The 13,323-nt window shown below is 34.3% G+C and overlaps 1 protein-coding gene across 1 annotated transcript in view; it reads right to left on the bottom strand.

Moving 5' to 3' along the window:
- Positions 1-12,033, bottom strand: part of LOC136410131 (A-kinase anchor protein 200-like) — a 54,161-nt gene extending 42,128 nt beyond the window's left edge. Inside the window, exon 1 of the mRNA XM_066392123.1 lies at positions 11,886-12,033. The gene's annotated coding sequence lies outside the window, so the exon portion shown is untranslated. The remainder of the gene's footprint in view (positions 1-11,885) is intronic.
- Between the last annotated feature and the right edge of the window lie 1,290 nt (positions 12,034-13,323).

Raw genomic sequence — 13,323 nt, 5'->3', positions numbered from 1 at the left:
TCCTGCAAACTACGGCACTTTCAGTAATGCTCTTGTGGCTCCACAGACTTGGCAACATTAACAAGAATTCCAATGTGTCCAAGTTCCATGGAGTATAGCATGTATATATAGAGTGAAAAGAAGTAACTGAGTTTACGGGTAATTTTCACAGCACGACTTTTACAAGGGGAGTTTCACAACAACACCCAGATTGCCGTTAACATTCACATTGTGTCTGCAACTAACAGGAAATGATTTTTCCGAGTGGTTTAGATCTAGTAGGTAAAGTCTAGAAATTAAGTATTAACCATGATATCACATATTTTTTACTTCCGCTAACTTGTGTAATTAGAAGGATGCAAGTGAGATAGAATTTGTCATGTAAGAGTCAATACTTATTTCATAGACTATATGGGTTCCTGCAAAGTAAACGATGGCATCCCCTAGGGCTAATAGACTAAAATCCTGGTAACATTGCTAGGCGAATACTATTCATGGGAACATTGAAGTAAAGATAGGGTATTGGTTAGTTTCGTGATTTCTACGGACATTATCTACCGGCTAAAATTGACAGTACATTGATCTAGTGGCCCATAAAGGAATTTACACGGAAAATAGGTGCAATCTGCGCTATTTCTATAGAAAACATCTATTGTCAATCCTTCCTTTCTTTTTGCAGCATTGACCGGAAACAATTTAAATCTGGGTAGTAAAATTCTAAATTTTCGAAGAAAGACATGCATGCGTATGAGACTCTCTTGAATTTTATTAATGTTTCATAACAAAAATTTAGTACTGCGTTCTCAGTATAACTAAATATTATTGGCAACGTTGCTTAAAGTTCACCAGGGGCGGACGTGGTCGGTGGTATTGAAAACTTTACGATGTGACTAGTATACAGAGGAGGTGACGAATATACGGCCTGAAAAGGGGGAACGAACTGTGTCAGTAACGCTGTGCATGAGACCGGTAGGTATAGTACACTTGTCCTCGTCAAGGTTATGGATGAGAGTCGTAAAATAAAATAGGGAACGGGGCTTATAGGCCTACGCCCCACGTCTGCCGAGATGGTGTACGATAAGCCGGAGAGAGGGAGCGACAATCCTCTAAGGAATTTCCACGACGACCCTAAACCTGTGGTGAAAATTTGTTACCGAAGACAAGGTCATCGATGCTTGGGATAAGTCGGTTATCTACGTTGGATAGAGCGAGGATAAAGGGAGAAGGTTAAATAGGGCTTATGTTTGAACAGGTTTGAGTGATGCTTTCAAAGTAGAATTTTACGGGCAATAAATAATGAGACGCGCCCGTGTTAGGGTCTAATAAACGGGTACTTTGACAGAATTTTCAAAATTTAACGATACACATATCAACAGTAGAAGTACCAAATATTAAATACATACTTTTAAAATTAGTCAAGGAAATTATGGCCAGCAAAGAATCAGAGATAATAAATTAATTAAATATAAATTTACCACAATTGTCACCATTTGAGGTACCTACCATATCTAAAAATAGTTACATTGGAATACCCAATATAAACAGAATTAAATTGGAATAATGAAAATAGAACTTTAGGTACTTTTAAAACAGCTATATTCAAGCCTAAACTTTTCCATCACTGTCAAATAAATTTTTCAATTAACATCGATTTGCTTTCAAAAGTACCTCAAAATCTCTAAGACCTAGGGAGAATACAATAAATTAAAACGTACTGTTTAAGCTACGAACGACGATAGAGAAGATAGAACACCGTGATGTAATTTTTTTTACTGTCTAGAAGAGCGTGACCCAGAGGAAACGAAGTAGTTTCAATTTTCTAAAGTAATGGCATAAGTGCAGGTAAATTATTGGTAAGTTTTGCATCAAAACCTGTTTTCTAAAAATTGCATGACACCGAAGGTGGAAGAACGTCTAATAATTTGAAAAAGTAGGAATTTTCTGCAAACAAAAACAGCATTAAGCACATATCGAGTTCCAGTCAGGTTAATCTGTAATCTGTCGCAGCTTCTCCAGCCAATTTATTGGTTACTCTCGAAGAAGAGGAGTTCTCGTCGGATAAGTCCGAGCAGATTTAATTTACTTTTCGCTATAATTCGTTCAATTTGGAGAGATAAATTGATAACAGAGCTCAGCTTGCAAAAGAATTGACACTGACACAAATTTGAAATATAAAAATCGACACCCATCAAAACTTTGGTTACTGAGATCTCATATGAAGGACAACATTATCGTATAAGTCTTACTATAGGTAGACATTGGGATCTGTATACGTTGCGAGATGGTTCGGACGTTAGCTAGGGCTTTAGCTATAATCGAAACAGGTATGGTAATATACGTACATACATAGGTTGAATGTCTTTGCATTCAAATAATTAGAGGTTACATTTTATTCCTAGGTCGATGCCGCAATACTTAAAAAATGATTTTTTATCACAAACTAAATCAATCCAATTTATTATATATAAAAAAAATAAATTTGCACATCCTCACAATGTCCATACGTTTACGAACTTCAGCTGATTTATTTTGAGAGAGTCGTTCCGCTTCATTTTTAGCCCGACTTTTACATTATATTTTATTACATTTATGGAATCAGATTTATAAAAACATTTAAGGTGGATTGAACAGTTTATAAATTGTACAAGAGTGGGAAAATTTAGAATAATTTAATAATAAAGCACCTATGAATGTGTGCGCTATTGAAACACCTTCGTACTTCTTCCGATAAGCAGTCGGACCATTTCAACTTCCATTCCATCTTTTTACGTGAATTTTTACATTAAAATTCTCATCTAAAATGCCATTCCAATAAGAATAAATAAAGCAATAATTAATATTCCGTTGCAGTTTCCCTAAAGTTCCGCTGACATTAACCGGGCCATGACAGACAAACACCTCATTTATCACCATGGATATGCTTTTACGTCATCGCATACAAACAGGCTTAAACAAAATGCCACATCGGAATTCTGTTTATTGTTGTATAATTTTGGTTATAATTAATGCTTCCGCTTGAAAAATAAACCGTGGAAGTTTCTGCGGAAATAGAAGGCATTTCCGCAAACCTGAAAAGTTGATCACGACCCATCATGAAACGATTAACGAGCTATTCAATTGAAGCTGAACTATTTCTACCCCGATCGAGAGTATGATCTACTTGACGGTTGAGCATTTGCAGTTCGGTTATTTTAGGGATATCGCTGAGTAACAATTCAACAAAATGCAAAATGTTCTTTAAATCCGTCCAAATCCCCAATTTCAACCCTGAATTAACCTACTACTTTTTTTTCTTTGGCCCTATTACTGACGGTCATAAGTAGTCAAAACTGATGATAAAAAAGCGCATTCCAACAGCAAAATTAATGTTCTTCGGAATTGATATGGACGAGTTCAATTCCTTCAAGTCCACACTTTTTTAAATAATTACATTACACTCAACTGATATTAAATCTTGTGTTACAAAGGTCAAATACTTCTTTAAAATGTGGGCTGTATGAGCTGTGCAAGAGCCCACTTAACCTCGATCTGCCACTGCCAAGTTTTGTTCAAGTAGGAATCAGTCAATCAATGAAATGGAGTAAAAGTATTTGAAAATGTTGAATCTTAAAAAGCTGTGATGCGCCAATGACTTCTATAGAATGCTTGCTCTGTACTATAGAAGTTTCCCACAATACTAAAATTTTACATTTAAGTCCAATAAAAACAGAGACGTGTTGAAGACATTTTAACTCAAGGATTAAAAAAGTATAAATAATTTTACAAAATCGCTCAATTGTACATTAAGTGCTAAAGAATTCTCTGTAATTTGAAAACACGTGATTGAAGAAGCCAATAAAAACAAGGACGTAAAGAAGACAATTTTCAAGTAAAACTACCATCTTGATTTTGTAGATAAACGGTGTTTTAAGAACTCTATATTTTGGATTTTCGTCTATAGTTCAATTATCCAATAAGATAGAGAACAGAAGAAACAATGTAAAAAACCGTTTTTTGACAGGGTTTGTGCCATAGAATCCAGTGGCGTAGTTTTTTTCTGCACCATATCGTTAACCTTACTTTCCAGTTTCTTCTCACGAAATATGTCCGTAAATCACATCGACGAGTATTTCAAGAATGATTTTTTTCCATTATTGAAATTGACATTGTGTATTCTAATATTCAATATACAATAGGAAGCAATAAATTTCTTGTTCGTACTCGTTAGCGCATTAATAATTATCCTAATTTACATAACGTTATTGTTTAAGCACGCGTTAGACAAAGCCCATCGATGTCAGTCGACTTCCTAAAAACGATAATAAAATAGAACCATATTAATATTATGCATTAGTGCGATAACGGGAAGCGGAAATACTCTGTAGAGATTAAATAAATGCTTTTCTATCTCTGTCGCAAACGAAAAACGAATTTTGAGACCCTAACAAAACGCTAGAGATAAAATTGTTTCGATCCCAGATAAACTATTGAAATTATCTTCTGCCTGCGTTTCTTTATCAGTTTCGTCTACGGTTCTTTAATGTCTCTGTTCCTTTTATGAAAATATCTTGATTAAGAGACATAACTAAATCACTGGATATTAAATTATTTACAAGTACCAGAACAGTATTTTTATTACTATCGAAATTGCCTTAAAATAATTTTCTCTCTCTTTATGGAAACGTTTTCAACCCCATTATAAAAGGCTTTATGATTAATAAATACGGAGAACTTGGGGGATGGGGAAAATATAAGAAGTATTCTGTACGAAAAAAGTGTATCGAAAAAACTTTAGACCTAATAGGTAAGAATAATGTCAAAATATCCACATAACAATCGTTCTACAAAATTATTATACAAATAACTGAAAGCTTATTCTAGGTGGTAGAATTACTGTTTTGTCGATGTATTTTTTCTTTTTAAATGATTACATATTTTTATTTCCTAAATTAAATCGAAAGCGAATGGTTCTGCAAGAAATTGTTGAATACCCATGGAATTTGAATACTTTTGAAGAAAATGTGCAAGGACATGGCCCATTCATGAATCCGTCTTATTTTACTGATTCCATTGAGAACTATAATAATGATGCAGTGATGAAAACAAAAGACATTTCATTTTTAAAGGAAGATTAGATTGTATGAGAAATAAAGCTTGATGACCAGATAAACTATTGAAAGAACTGAAAACAGGGTGAACCAAATCAATTTGAGATTCCGCGAGAGGGTGAAGATCATGCTGTAGAATTAACACGCAAACTTAGTACGTTATTTTTAAATACTTTAAATAATATTTTGAGTGAAACGTTCGTATTTCTAGGAAAAACACGAACCTAAGGGCAAAATTATTTTCTTAGGTAATATAAGTACAACAAAAATTGTAATCATTTTCGTTATTATACGAATGTAAGTTGGAGCACGAATACACCTGTGTCTTATTCAGTTGCATGAGAGTAGAGTTGTCAAAAAATATACATTAATTTTCGTTGCTTAAATTGTATTAAAAAAGAGAATTTCATTAATCATATTCTCGAGAACACGGCCACAAAACTGGAATATTTTAGTTCGTTACAAAACTGCTAGGGAGGCAATGAGAATAGTAAGTACTTATCCTCACTCGTGGTAAAAAAATGTTCATTTAGTCTATAATATTTCCTGAGATATGAGATAAATAAAGGAAAATATTAAACCTGCTAAGTTAACCAAATTCTCAAAATGCGTACTATCCACTAGAAGAACATTAATAATAATTTTAAAAAAGTCTTTAATCCCTTCTAAAAGCATGATTGAGTAAAGCCACAGTATTCACAAATAATTTCATAGTATATATTCATACTGTATGTATAGAGTAATAGTACTCTAGTAAGCAATCAATAATGACTTACAGAGCATGGAACTTACTAAGCTATTAAAACAGACTTTGATCGTGAGCCGTTAGTCTAAACCATTCGACGAAGAACACCAACTTTATAATTATACGTTGTGTTGCCTAGGGCTCAAAAAAGTGGTCATGTTAAAAGGGGTAAAGAACTAAAATTTACTGAACACGTTCAAAACGGAAGTTACGGTGATTCACTACGTGGACGCCGTTTCAACGAGGACACAGTGACGGAGTTTAAATTAAAATTTTTTAAAATAATTTAAATTGCTACTGGGCTGCAAATTTTAATAAAGAGACATCCCTGGTGGAATTAATTATCATTTTTTAGGCAAACCTTTGACTCGTTTTCAGATAAAAACTCGACGAGACCAAAAATACTGCAAATGCGCTACAGCACTGGGTTATTGCCCATTCTATCCTCTATTTATATAAGTTAAACGTATTTTAATTTACGGACTATTCTACCCTTTCTTTTTTCCGCGTTGTTATAAGGTTTTTACTGACAGCAAGGGTGAAGGATAATTAACTTCCTTTTGAAGTTATTAATCCAGCAGGAAGTATGTTGCGGTTATACTTTAAAAATGAAAACAGTATATAATCTGCAATTATTTTACCTACTTAGCTTACCGACTCACCTACTCAGCGTCCGGGTTAAATGAGATAAGCTGAACGGGGTGATAATTTCGTTGTTATTTTCAAAAGAATTGATAGCAAGATTGAGGAGCTTTATTTTAATAATCAATTTGGAGAAATCGGCTTTTTTGTCTTACCGGCGACATAAACAACATTTAAAGCAATAAAAAGTCAAAATATTGTATTTTTGTCCTCTTTAATGCTGCTTTTGAACTTTAAGAAAATAATTAGTTAAAAATGAAATGAAAGGGGGGGTTGATTTAGAGCCATGTTGTATTTACAAATTTTAGATGATCTTTATTCTGAAAATAATGACCAATTTTCGGTCCGGACACTTGGTGATAATAGAGCTGTATTAAGTTATCAAATTTCACTGATAACTTCCAAATGCTCAATAGTTCTAGATAAATAGAGAGATAAAGCAAAATTGCCCCGATGAGGCGCATTTTGGCCATTCCATACCATTTAGACACAAAAGACCAGATAAGGAAGAAATAAAAATTGTTTTATATAAGCTGACATTTATTTCTGCAGATTAGCCTTTATTGTTTTCCAAGTCACAACACATTAGGAACTGTGATAAACTAACCGATTATATGAAATACTTTAGATAAACGTCGGTTCTTCTATGTTGCCCAGAATTAAAAAAAAAACGTGAACATTTTAACCTAAATTCTCAAGAAAACTTCCTTCCACTTTTAGAAGTTGGTAAAACACGAATATTACTAATAACTTAGAACAACAAGTGAAGAAAACATAGACGTTCTTTGTTTATTACACCAACTTAGGTGCACTTGAGATGTTGCGGTCTTAGCCAGAAGTTTCGGTTTTATAACTGTTTACATTCGCTGGCGTTAATGTCTTTTGTTGTGGTTTTGGTGCTACCAAGAATCATCTAACTGTGCTACTGCCAACACATGGTTCACATATGAGACACCATTTGTTGCAGATGATGTACAGGATCGGGTCGAAATAATATGCGTTCATATAATTTAGTATTAACAAAAGATATTCTTTGTCATTTCTCATTGAATATAAATGCGTGCTTTTTATAAACTTCTTGTCGAATCAAAACAATATAAACGGTACTACTCCAAATATATTTTAGTTCATTTTATTGGAAGCTTTTTTAACTAATATTCACATCTACCAACATTTTCGAGTGTTGGATTTATTGCAAAAAAAGGGAGACAAAGTCTAGGTATTGACTAGAACGGCCGGATGTTTGGGTCTTAAATTTTACGTCTGAGGGCATGTGGCAAGAAGGCTAACACTGAGTGAATGGACGTTTAGCAGTAAACCACTGAAGAAGGTCTTAATAAAAAACTATTGTTTTATTGTTCTGTTGGTAATTTTATTATTTCATCTTTAAAGGAAGGTTAGATTGTATGGGAGATTGATGATCAGGTGAAAGGCATTTTGATTGCCTGATTCGGTTTACTTTTTAATACAGAGTGCACCGTATATAGGGTGTCCAATTTTCGTTAATTTTATGCGATCCGCGGTAAACGGTGATAGATGAAAAAATAGTAAAAGAGCTGTGGCAAGCTCGATTTTTTACCTGTTGCCGTTTCTCCTGTACCCTGGAAAATTAACGAAAAATTAACCCCCTATACATAAAGAAAAATTAAATTAAGCAGAGATATTCTGTTGATCTGTTTTGTTATTGCAAAGTCGGTACTTCCAACACTTGTGTCGAGGTTTCATAAACTTGCGCCAATCATCCACGCCGAAGAATTTTCGTAACCCCACATTTTGTTGGGCCGCTGGTCTTTGTGTGGACCCAATGTAGCACACGACTGTTAGGGGTGCCTCAATCTACCCTAAACTCAAAAAATAAAATTTGTCCGAATACATGCCTCCCTTGTTGGTCTCACTTTCTATAAATTTTCATTTAGACAGTTCTGACTCTTGCCACCCTCCGTCGTACCCTTTCTTAAGCCTGTTATAGAATATTTTGCATCTTTCAGGCTCCCTTTTTCTGTGGAGTGTTCCGAGATTATTTATATTCACAACTTTTGAATGTCGTACTGAATTATCGACCACTTTTTCATGCCTTTTTTAGCTAACTTTCCACCTCGCTTTCGACACATGCTTGCATGTTTGAAGTCATACTGTTTATTTTCTTAAACAAAATGACTCGACCTGGTTCCATTTGATTTTACTGGCTTTAAAACAAATTAATATATGTATTCCGCCAAGCTTAGACTTGTCAAATGACATTCAACAGATCTTTTAGAACCAAGCCAAAAGCAAATCAAATCGCAAAGTTTTTCATAAGTGAATAATTCCTTTTTTTCACATTCTGTTGATCCAATCTTATGATCTGGGCGGTTTTTTCGCCAACACCACCTGCCTCCTAAATAAAATCTCTCTTAAGGAAGTTTCCTTTTTAGATCTTGCGAGATTTATCACTATGCTGGACAATGCGCCATGGTCAAGAATTATAGAAAGGCGATATTATGGTACGACCTGTATTGTCCAATGTAAATGTATACGTCCATCCACGCGTAACCCAATAATCCTTCTTGGTTTCAAGTCGAGCGGCATTTCGTATTCAGTGTGGCAGACGCAAACCAGAGATTATTCAAGTGGATGGCCAGGCCCAAAATAGAAACAAAAATGCGACCTTGATAGTTCTAACTAACCCGCGATACCACAGCTCAGCGAAGCGATCGAGGTCGGTACGACGGTTCAATGGTACTACTTTGTGCAGCAATAATAATTATTATAACCACCATCTTCCACTTGCAAATAGGTCTTGTTTGGGATGTATTAGCGACCTTTGCTAGGTAGATGAAAATCAACGCGACGGAATATCATATACAGTTCTTACTTGGCAACTTGTAGTATTGGTCATAGGAAGGAACCTGCAGCCGTTACCGTTGTACTTAATAGATTTATGTCCCGTTGGCATTTACAAGTTGGCATTAACCAAATGTAAATGGATTTAATTGTGTAGCGCAATTAAACTGCAGAACTTTATTGGTCGTTGGCACCGGGTCGTGTCAACGGAACGATATGCAGCAGAGAGCCGGTAATATCACCAAGGAATGTCTTTTTTATGTTGTAGAAGCACTAACCAGTAAAAAAGGCAGATGTTCATGATGGGAGTAGAATGGTAAACTGGAATGCGTATGCTATGAAAAGTACTTGCAACGCCACTTCCTTTCCTCGCGATTGAAACTAGCGGGCTAATCAGTACCCAAGAAGATATTATGTTGTACGCAATCGACACCGCAACGAAATAATAGGCATCATTGAAGGATCATGTTCTAGTTAAGTAAGTGCACATTCATTACATTTTTATTTTCACATAAACCTTTATTCATTTACGATTTAAAAATCAATAAAAATGACCTTCATGGTCTAGAATGCGTAATTGATTTACTATAACATTTTATGACTCTTCACTTCGAATTAAGGTTGTTTATCTCGTTGCGGACAAAGTTACCAGAATATTGAAAAGCACAGCCTTAAGCCTGATTTTTCAAAGTTCTCGTAACTTTACCAGCAAGATAGTTTCCATAGAAATGACGAAATCAAAGCAGAGTTTTGTTCAATTCGCCCATTTACATAGCATGTATAGCGCAATATTCAGGTATCTAATCAAATTCAGATGCAGTTTGCACCAGTGCAAATTATCATAAATAACATAATAAGCGCAAGGAAAATTATAGATTATTTTTGGAAAATTTATTATGGTACGTTACTGGTTAAGCAAATTAAGTGGAAAGAAAGCACGAGTTCCGTTTTCAGGTTGTTCAAGTGTAAAGTTGTCAACAATTATAAATTAGTTTTCTGTGCACGATTGAATTTAAAAAGCGAATTTCATCAATCACATACTCGAAAATGGACGCAAAATTGAAATATTTCAGTTTGTTACGATACTGTTAGATCTACCATGGAAATGATGACGATAATTGCATTAGTGCAAATTACTATTGTAATTCGGCAGTGATCGATTCAGCCTAACGATGAGATACCAGTACTGTAATGTTGAAATATCAAATTTGACAGATGAATGAAATTCTCAAATAAATTATGGCGGTATTAATGGAGGTATTATTTTTATAAAATTTCGATATTAATAGATTTATTTCAGTAATCTTACTACGGCTTTTAAAGCGGAAATGAATGTTTACTTCGGAAGTATGCACTGCCAACATCAAAAAGCAAATCGCAAAAAATTCGATAGTATGTATCTACCGTTTTGGCGTTATATCAGTGCGTTAAAATGGGGGGGTAAACCTGTCGGTTTAACTATGAAATAAACAAATATGTTTAAATTACAGTTTTATACATAAAATCTAAAAACGCAGAAAAAACAAGGTGTTCTTAAATGCCCTTAACAGACGTCAGCCGATCAGGTTAAAAACACCCCCTATTCACATTCATTATACCTAGTCCTGCGCAGACGCAAATAATTCCAAACTTAAATAATATGCAAGTTGTCCCATTTAATTTATCAATGTTGTCAATACTTTTTTATGGCTGACACCATTGCATTGCTGAATTGTTTTAGGTTAATAGACTTAAATCGATTATTTTTATTTACAAATTTTCAAAAAGATCCTATTTGACGTAAACGCTTAACCTACCATCGACCATGAATTACTCTGTATGAAGTTGTGTTCAAGAAACAGGGTGTTTGTGATTAAAGATTCTGTCAACATTTTGACGTTTTGACGTTTGCTGTAAGTACGTCCTACTACTTTTGGTTTTCAGTTATGGGATACCTTGAATGTGTTGTAGACGGCCAACACAAACAAAAAAAACATTAAGCAATCCGCAGAAAAAGGACATAAAAGTATTCGCATAAAAACAAGTACTTTAGTGATTAATATCACTAATAATAATTATAGAATTTCAGGTTCTATGGCACTACGCCACTGTGAATATGAACAAGCAGCAGCCGCAGCTGCCGTCCCCGGTCCCATCAGCAACCTTCAAAGGCCTCTTTCTTGTTCGATTGCAATTCCTTAACCTATGTTTGTATGTTGTACGAAGTATATTTTAATCATTTCTGCGAAACGTCGCCGCCACCGATCGGCGATTTTGCTGGCCCAGTTGCCTTTTAAATTAATTTATTATTATCCTCTTTGTTTGCGACTTCGTTGACAATGAATCACCGGACAGTGGTTGCTTTGTTTGAATTTTTACAGTTTTTGACGGTGGTCTCGGTAAACCGACAAACCACATAAAAAAAATTAAAAACTAAAAAATAAAAATAAATAAACAAGTGAACAAGAATTTGCGAAAATATGAAAAAACATGGACATCTATCAACGACCGGCAAATGGTTTTGGTTGATATTTGACGAAAATATGATACAACCAGTTTGGTTGGTGCGACAATTGTAAAGCCCACACGAAATAAAATCGAGTTTCATTGACAAAATAAAGATAACTTACCGTTTATTCGAATAAATCCGGTTAAAATGGGCACTGAATTTCGGAACTACACACACACTTAACGCGAAACGACACCCGACTTTAAATTTCAACAATAGATCGAGAAATCCTCGACAGCACAGCGCAAAATCGCGAAACAAAATGGCGATGTGGCGAGGCAGTTGGGTAGAGACGAGAATATAACGACACATGAAGTGCAGACAGTAAGAAAGTCGATAATAACTGTAGAATTGATAATAAATTAAGGAGTGGCGGTGGAATGTGACGACGCATTTAATACCGCCAATTTATGTTACATACCTACTTATTTTTAATTTAAGTTTAACTATTTGTAAGCACATATGCAATGACAAGTTGTTATAAAAACCATTTCGTTCCAAGTAGACAACGTAGATTATGTTGTAAGATGTGTCTACTGATGTCAATTTAATAATATAATGGGTGATCATGAGAAAACCTTGCAGTAGACGCTGAACCATAAACATACGTTGTTGATTAAGCTATTCGCTATTTGTCATCATACATCCGACTAACAAATGGTAACAAATGAATTTACTCTAGTCATACCTTTGATCTTTTGCGGTCTACATGAGGTTTTTTTAATGATCGTCCCTTATCTAAGCATATCTTGGAGAATATGCACTTAGATATTATTCTATTTTAAGCAAAATATCGGCACATCATGGAATGCAGATATTTTCTCCTTCACGGAGAACAACAGGCAGAATGGCAAAGATTGACATATGTCGAAAGACATAATTTCTAAATAATTAAATAAATAATTGAGATTAGAAATAACCATAAGAACTGAACTTTTTTTACAGTTTTGCTCTCTTTTATGGCAAATGAATTACTAATCTATGGCGGAGAAATTAGGATAAATTAATGTCGCCATGAAGTTTTACGCCTTGTGCCAAATGATTTGAAATTGCAATATGCAATGTCATGTCACATATTATTATTTAATTATTTTATTAATTGTGTTCGATTACTTTTGAAATTAGCAGGCATGACGCATCTCTGCGATAAAATAATATGACAGGGACACAAATACATGCCGGCCTTAAGGCTAAAAAATGGAAATAGTTCAATAGTTGTTTGCTATTTTCAATTCTTTCTATACCACCCTTAAATGAAAATAAATGATATATTCAGCAGACATACACAGATTTTACTTTATTTAGCATGTGTTACATCTCTCAACAATAAATTAAATTAATCCCATCCTATTTTCTCCACAATCTATTTTTCATTATTTTAAATGTGATGGAAAATTTAAATTTTACTGTGATATCTTTTTCCTATCTTCCTAAAATGTATAAAAGGGACATCAGTAAAGAAAAAATTATTCCATGGCTTATCGCTTTGCAAATAAAAAATAAATGCCAGTCCTATCCATTAAGTGCGCAAACACAACGTTTTTATTAAAAGAATTTAT

This window comes from Euwallacea similis, chromosome 7 (assembly GCF_039881205.1).
Source record: "Euwallacea similis isolate ESF13 chromosome 7, ESF131.1, whole genome shotgun sequence".
NCBI lineage: Eukaryota > Metazoa > Arthropoda > Insecta > Coleoptera > Curculionidae > Euwallacea > Euwallacea similis.
The sequence above is the reverse complement of the archived record's forward strand: the minus strand, read 5'-3'. Positions and strand labels throughout refer to the sequence as shown.